The sequence below is a fragment of the Hypanus sabinus genome, chromosome 10 (genome assembly GCF_030144855.1).
Source record: "Hypanus sabinus isolate sHypSab1 chromosome 10, sHypSab1.hap1, whole genome shotgun sequence".
Taxonomy (NCBI): Eukaryota; Metazoa; Chordata; class Chondrichthyes; order Myliobatiformes; family Dasyatidae; genus Hypanus; species Hypanus sabinus.
Window position 1 is genome coordinate 145,294,374 of NC_082715.1, and position 7,130 is coordinate 145,301,503.

General features: G+C 42.2%; 1 pseudogene; it reads left to right on the plus strand.

Annotated features, from left to right (window-relative positions):
- The first annotated feature begins 1,724 nt into the window (after nucleotides 1-1,724).
- Nucleotides 1,725-6,269, plus strand: LOC132400378 (immunoglobulin lambda-1 light chain-like; annotated as a pseudogene).
- Nucleotides 6,270-7,130: the final 861 nt, after the last annotated feature.

Below are 7,130 nucleotides of genomic sequence, written 5' to 3' on the forward strand. Positions count from 1 at the left end.
TTCTCCATCATCTTACCAAGCACTGATGTAAGACTCGCTGGTCTATAATTTCCTGGTCTGTCACTTCTCCTTTTCTTCAATAACGTAACAACATCCGCAAACCGCCTGTCCTCCTGAACTTCCCCCTTCCCGATTGATGATGCAAAATTCATCACCAGAGGCTAAGCAATTTCCTCCCTCGCCTCCTACAGTAGCCTGTGGTACATTTTGTCCGGTCCCGGCAACTTCTACAAGTTGATGCTTTCCAAAAGCATCCTCTTTCTTAAAATCTATATGCTCAAGTGGAGAAACTTCCGCTGAAAATCGGAAACCTTTTAAATCGAATTTCCAAGTATCGTATTCCACTATGGCACTCCCTTCGTTCCCGCCACCCTCTGTGAAACGCTAAACAGTTGCATTGTCTGTCCACCATCACAGGCATTTCAGCTCATCTGTGCAGCCAACACATTAAATGCATTGTGGCAGTTAATCAACAAGGCGTCCTACGTTGACGTTATAAGCGTATAACATGTAACACAGGAAAGCTTTTACCCGAACAGTTTAACACGATATTCTGTGGATTTTACTGATGATACTTTCCTTCTCAGCTTTCCTTATAACATTTCTGTATTCTCTCAATAATCAATTCGTTGTAAGCTAGTCTTTCTGTTCGCCTGTTGTCCATTAATCGCTTCGTATTTCTTGTAAGATGCAGCAATTCTCCCCGGAGCTATTTCCGCCCATGGCAAACTCAAGCCCACAGTACTTCAGTCGCTTCTTCCCATTTTGATACACTGTTGGTTTATGCGTCCGCTATGCATTTGTATGTGGGGGGTGTAGTTTAGGGCTGTGTGGAATTGAGCAAATGTCAGTGACAGTGAACCTGTGAATCGGTCATAAGTTGGTAAATTTTCAAATTGCTTAAATGTTGTCACATGTACCGAGGTGCAGACTGTATTGCAGGTCATTCATGCAGATCAGTTCATCAGTGCATTGAGATAGCACAAGCGAGCAGAATAAAGTGTTACAGTTACAGGGAAGTGCAGTACAGGTAGGCAGTAAGGTGTAAGGGCATATCGACGTAGATTGTCAGGCCAAGAGTCTGTCTGATCACAGTAGGGAAACATTCAGTGATCACATAACACCGAGACAGACGCTGTCCTTGAGCCTGGTGGTATGTGCCTTTAAGGGTTTTGGATCTTCTGCCTGATCGGATGGGGGAGGAGAGAGAATGTCCGTGATGGTTGACGTCTTTGCCTATATTGGCTGATTTGCCGAGGCAGTAAAAGTGTACACAGAATCCATGGAGAGGAGTTGCCTTCCGTGATGTGCTGAGCTCTATGCGCAACTCTCTTTAGTTTATTTTAATTACCAGCAGAGCAGACACCATGCCCAGCCGTGATGCATCCAGACGGAATTCATCGATAAAAATTGCTGAAGTCAAAGTTAGAGCGCTTGTGAGCGCTCTTTGCCGTGACATCTACGTGGTTGGGCCAGGATAGGTTGTTGGTGACGTCCCCTCCACTGAACTTGAATTTCTCAACCCTCCCGAACCCAGCATCGTTTACATAGTTGCCCCGCCATTTCCTGAAATCAAGACCCAATTCATTCGTGAGTAGAGATCTGCATCAATATATATTTCAGTGGCTTTGCAGTCTTCCACAGTTCTTAAGGAGCAGCTTCGAAAGCCCTGAACAGGACTTGTGTCCGATAGCCTTTGACTTCTGATTCTTATCAGCTTCACCATGGCTGAATGGGTCCTGGTTCTTTCCGCGTTTGCGTCCTGTTTGCTCATTAGGTACAATACTTCAACCTTTATACTGTCCTTTATGTTGTGTTGGTACTTAAGGGTTTAAAATAATTATTTGTTACTTTCCCCAGCTGCAAACGCGGAGATGACTTTGACTCAGTCTCCGTCCGTATCATCGACTCCGGGTAGAACTGTGAAAATCAGTTGTACCATGTCAGGGGGGTAGCATCGACAGCTACTACACGAGCTGGTTCATGCAGAAACCCGGCGGCGCCCCAGTTTTTGTGTGGTATGGAAGCTCCACAACAGGATCGGGAATTCCAGATCGATTCACCTGTTCCGTAGAGTCATCGAGCAACCAAATACATTTATCCATCACCAACGTGCAATAGGAGGACGCCGTCGATTATTATTGTGGTGCTGGGGATGTTAGCACGGACATATTCACCTTTGGGAGAGGAACCAAACTGAATTTCAACTGAAAGTAAATATTTGTTGGGGTCTAATCACCGTTTGATTTTGTTTGTTTTTTTATTCGTTTGAACCTTGGAATAATATTATCAATCCTGATGCTTCGACCCGGCTTACAGGACGCTTCTCATTGTAACTTTATAATATGGCAGGCAGAAATCTAGCGCGTATGCATCCTGTTTGTTTGGTAGGGTTACTGAATTTAGCTGAAAACTATCTTCAAAACAACTTCAGTTCATTGCCATAACATTTTTAAAATAGCTTCGTGAATTGATGCTTCGTGCCGTTAGCAAGTGTTTCTTAAAAGGTTCCCAGGGAACAGATGCATTAAAATATATTCCCAACAGTTTGGACTTACACTAGACAACCGATGTGAGGTCGTGTTTAGTTAAAGGATCTGAATGCCAAACGTCTGGAATATATTTTGTTATTTTAAAAAAATATAAATTGCTGCTAATTTTACTTTACTTTGTGCGTATTATGTTGTGCACCTTGGTCTCCTAAAACGTTGTTACGTTTGACCGTATCCATGTATTCAGTTGACTGACAATAAACTTTGTCCTGAACCGGAAGCTTAATATGGACAAGAGCCGAGCTCTGCATGTTACCGAATTGCAATAGGGAACTTCTATTTCCTTCAGGCGGTAAAACAGGAACAGAATTAGGGAATACGACCCCACGAGTCTGCTCCATCGTTTGATCGTCGCTGGTATATTTTCTCCCAAGCTCATTCTCCTGACTTCTCCCCATAACCTTTGATGCCGTTTGCAAATCAAGAGACTATAAAACTCCGTTTTAAGTAAACCCAAAGACTTGGTATCCACAGCCTCCTTTCGGACTAAGTTCTACAGATTCACCACTTTACGGATAAATCAAATCCTCCCTATCTCTGTTCTAAAGGGCTGTCCGTATATTCAAAGGATTTTCTTTCGGGTCTGGCCTCTCGGAATATAGGGAGCATCCTCCCACTTGCACTCAGTCTAGCTCTTTCAGTATTCGATAGGGATCTAAGTGGGAGTTAATTTTTCACTATTCTAATATTCTCTTCAGTTTATGTAATTCTCCTTAAAAATTAATAAATAAATAAATAGAAGTATTCGGTAGGTTAATGAGACTTCATCCTCTACCTCTACCCCCCCCCCCCCGCCCCAATCATTCTTCTGAAATCCAGCGTGCACAAGCCCAGGGCCATCAAATGCTCCGTATACTTTAACTCTTTCATTGTCGGCATCTTTCCTGTAAGCCTGCTTTTGTCAGCACATCCTTTCTTTGATATGTGGTCCAGAACTGCTCACTATACTCTAAATCTGCTCTGGCTATTGCCTTTTAAAACCTTAGCATTACATCCTTGTTTTTATATTCTACTCATCTCGAAATGAATACTAACTTTGCTTTTGCCTGCAAGTTAACATTTTGGGAATCCTGCAGGATGACTTCCGAGTCTCCTTGCACCTCCGATTTCTGAATTCGGTCTCCGTTTAGGAGAAGACTGTACCTTTATTCCTTCTACCATAGTCCACGGCAAGGCAATTTCCTACACTGTACTCCATCTGTCACTTCTTTGCCGATTCACCTGATCCGTCAGGATCATTCTGCGGACTCCTACTGCCTCAACACTGTCTACTCCTCCACCTGTCTTTGCATCATCCGCAAACGTGGCCACAAATCCATAAATCCCGTCGTTCAGATCATTAACTTCCAGCCTGAAACGTAGCAGACTCAACACCGATCCTTGCAGAACACCACTAGTCACCGGTAGCCAACCAGAACAGATTATCCTCATGCTTTTCTCCTGCCGGTCAGCAAATGCTCCGTCTATGCCTGTGATAGCTTATGCTCTTATCGTGTTAAGCAGCCTGATGTGTCACACTTTGTCAATGGTCTTCTGAAAATCCAAGTCAATAACATCCACTGATTCGTATTTGTATATCCTGCTTGGTATTTTCTCAAGGAATCTCAGCAGATTTAATAACTAAATTTCCCCTTAAGGGAACCATGCTGATCACGGCTTATTTTATTGGATGCCACCAAGTACCTAGAAATTTCCTCCTTACTAATGGATTCTAGCAATCTCAATGTGTTTAAATTTCGATTAAACATCGATATTTTTACTAAGAAACTGATTGACGTCAGAATAACTGTCCCATAATTTCCTGCATTTTGCGTCCCTCTCTTCTGAGAGTGTGGAGTAATATTTGTGATTTTCTTGTCCAGCGGACCCATTGGCCCATTCTTGAAAGATCGTTACTAATGCCTCTCTAAACTATCCAGTACCGCCTTCAGAATTCTGGAGTGTAGTCCATCTAGTTTGTCGACTTATCTAACTTCAGATCTTTCAGCCTCCCAAGCTCCTTCTCCCTCGTCATAGCAACTACTATCACTTAGGTTTAATTTCCCTTAATGCCTAATTTCGAGTTTTGTTTTCTCAACTTGATCTTTTCACGTGACTTGCGCCCCTCTTGTTCTATACCTATTAACCGGAAGTCATCAAGATTGTGGTGCTCCGTTCAAACTTCTACCCAATTTGTCTTCAGCAAGATGCCACCCCAAAGCCCACCTAGGCCTCTCCAGTGTGTTTGAACTTCTGCGCCGTCTCCGTGTAAATGTCTCAGCTTTGATAACAAATTATCACTCAGCCCACCTGTTTTGTTTACATTTCAATCTCTCCAAACCCGCAGGACACTGGGTATCTAATTTTTGGATACCTGCTCATTACTGTAGTAAGTGATTTTTCCTTGAATAACAACTCTGAGGTCTGAAACACTGGAAAATCGCTCCTTAGCATTTCTGACTTTTCGCCGCGTTTTCCTCCGAGATACTACCGTAAAACGATTTCTTTGTAAATTTTGTTCTGTAGTCTTGATATCTTATTGTGTGAATGGGTTCAACTTTTCAAATCATTGAAAAAAAATCATTATGAATACATTGACTCAGATGTCCACATCTTCTGGATTTCATAGACCTCTGAGAGTTGTTAACGGATTTTCCTTCAGTGTGTATCACCCCGGTCCAAACAACCCTTTCGGAATTAATTGTGAGACTAAAAACTAAAAAATCCAGGTAGAAAACTTTAACTGGTATTATTTATTCCCATTACAATATTTCCATGATTTTTAGCCAATCACATTCCCTCCTTTACTGCGGCGAATCGCGCAATCTCCGAGGAGAGACAAAGGCACAGCATGTCAATCAAATCCACCGCCATATCTCTTGATTTTTACGTGAATAGCTGCGACGACATTTCGGAGTTTTGCCACGCGCTTTGCCATATCCCTTTCGGGGTTTCTTATTGGTTCTATGATTAAAGTCTTTGCGATTTAACACCATGGACCATGGCAATAATCTGTCACGATGTTAACTATATATAGTTACATCAGATTGGATCGGTGTACCATGGGATATATAAAGTATATCTTACGTATATTAGAGAGTATTTCACGAATAGAGGTTTCTGTCAGCGAAGCTTCTCCAGTCGGATTTTCTTTTGCCATTCCATCGAAATTTGTTATTTTATTGCTTTGAATTTTGCTATTATGAAAAACCCTCTTTTTCCTTTACTTTGTAGCTATTTCTAGTGTTCATGATATATATTGCCTTTGATGCATTTGTGGAAGATCAAAACACATTAATGAGATTCAGTTGTGCCCGGGTTCTCATGCGTTCTGACCTTTATGGTTCTAAAATAATTGAAAAAAGACAAAGTTTGATTCTAATTTATATCAATTAATAACTCATCTCCCTGCACTTCTTTCTATTTACAGGTCCGCGAAAACCCGCCGTATCCGTCCTCCGACCATCTGCGGATGAAATTCGGGGAGAGGGCACCGCCACACTGGTGTGTTTAGTGAGCGGGTTTAATCCGGCCGCTGTGAATATCGAGTGGACTGTGGACGGCAGTACGAGAAGGAATGGCGTTGAGACCAGCCGGATCCAGCAGGACGCCGAAAACACGTTCAGTGCGAGCAGTTACATGACTCTGCCAGCCTCAGACTGGATCTCACACGAGCGTTACTCCTGCGTGGATAAACATGAGACTCAGGCAACCCCATATCAAACAAAAATCGCGTGATCCAGCTGTATGTAATACAACATGTTTAGAGGCTGTTTCTTTAAAATAAAACAAACGAATTTCAGCTACAGATGTTAAATTTGCGATTGTCGCTGACACATTTTTCAACCGGGAGAAAACAGGCATTGCGTCCTGGTGGACGTTCTTAAACAGCATTCGTTCTGAAATTCATATCGTCCATGTAATTTTATCCCGAAGTAATTAAAATCTATGCGATCTCCTGTGGCGTTTTTGCCTTGATCAATATTACCGACAAGAGCATCATTTTTCAGACGTTTGCGTAGATAGTGAACGTGATCAAACTTTGGCCATCCATGAAATAAAATAGACAAAATAGACATTGTGCTAGTACTTGGGTATATTTTCTTCCTGAAGAAATCATATTCACTATGGCTACATCAGAACAAGTGGTGTAATTACTTGTCAGCGAAATTTACATACATAGTAAAAGAAATCCTGATACCGCCTTTATTTGAACATCGTGCGTATATTCAATTTCCAGTTTTAGCATTGTATTCTTCATGGAAATGGTTTTACTAGAGCTGGTCATATTCAGGGAGACACGGGCTTCTGTATCCTGTGTCAGCAGCGGGAGAAGAAGTTTTTCCTTAACTGTGTCCTAAATGACCTACCCCTTATACTCAAACCATGCCCTCTGGTACTGGACTCTCCCAGCATCTGGAACATATTTCCTGCCTCTATCTTGTCCAATCCCTTAATAATCTTATATGTTTCAATCAGATCCCCTCTCAATCTCATTAATTCCAGCGTGTACAACCCAGTCTCTCTAACCTCTCGGCGTAAGACAGTCCAGACATCCCAGGAATTAACCTCGTGAATCTACGCTGCACTTCCTCTACA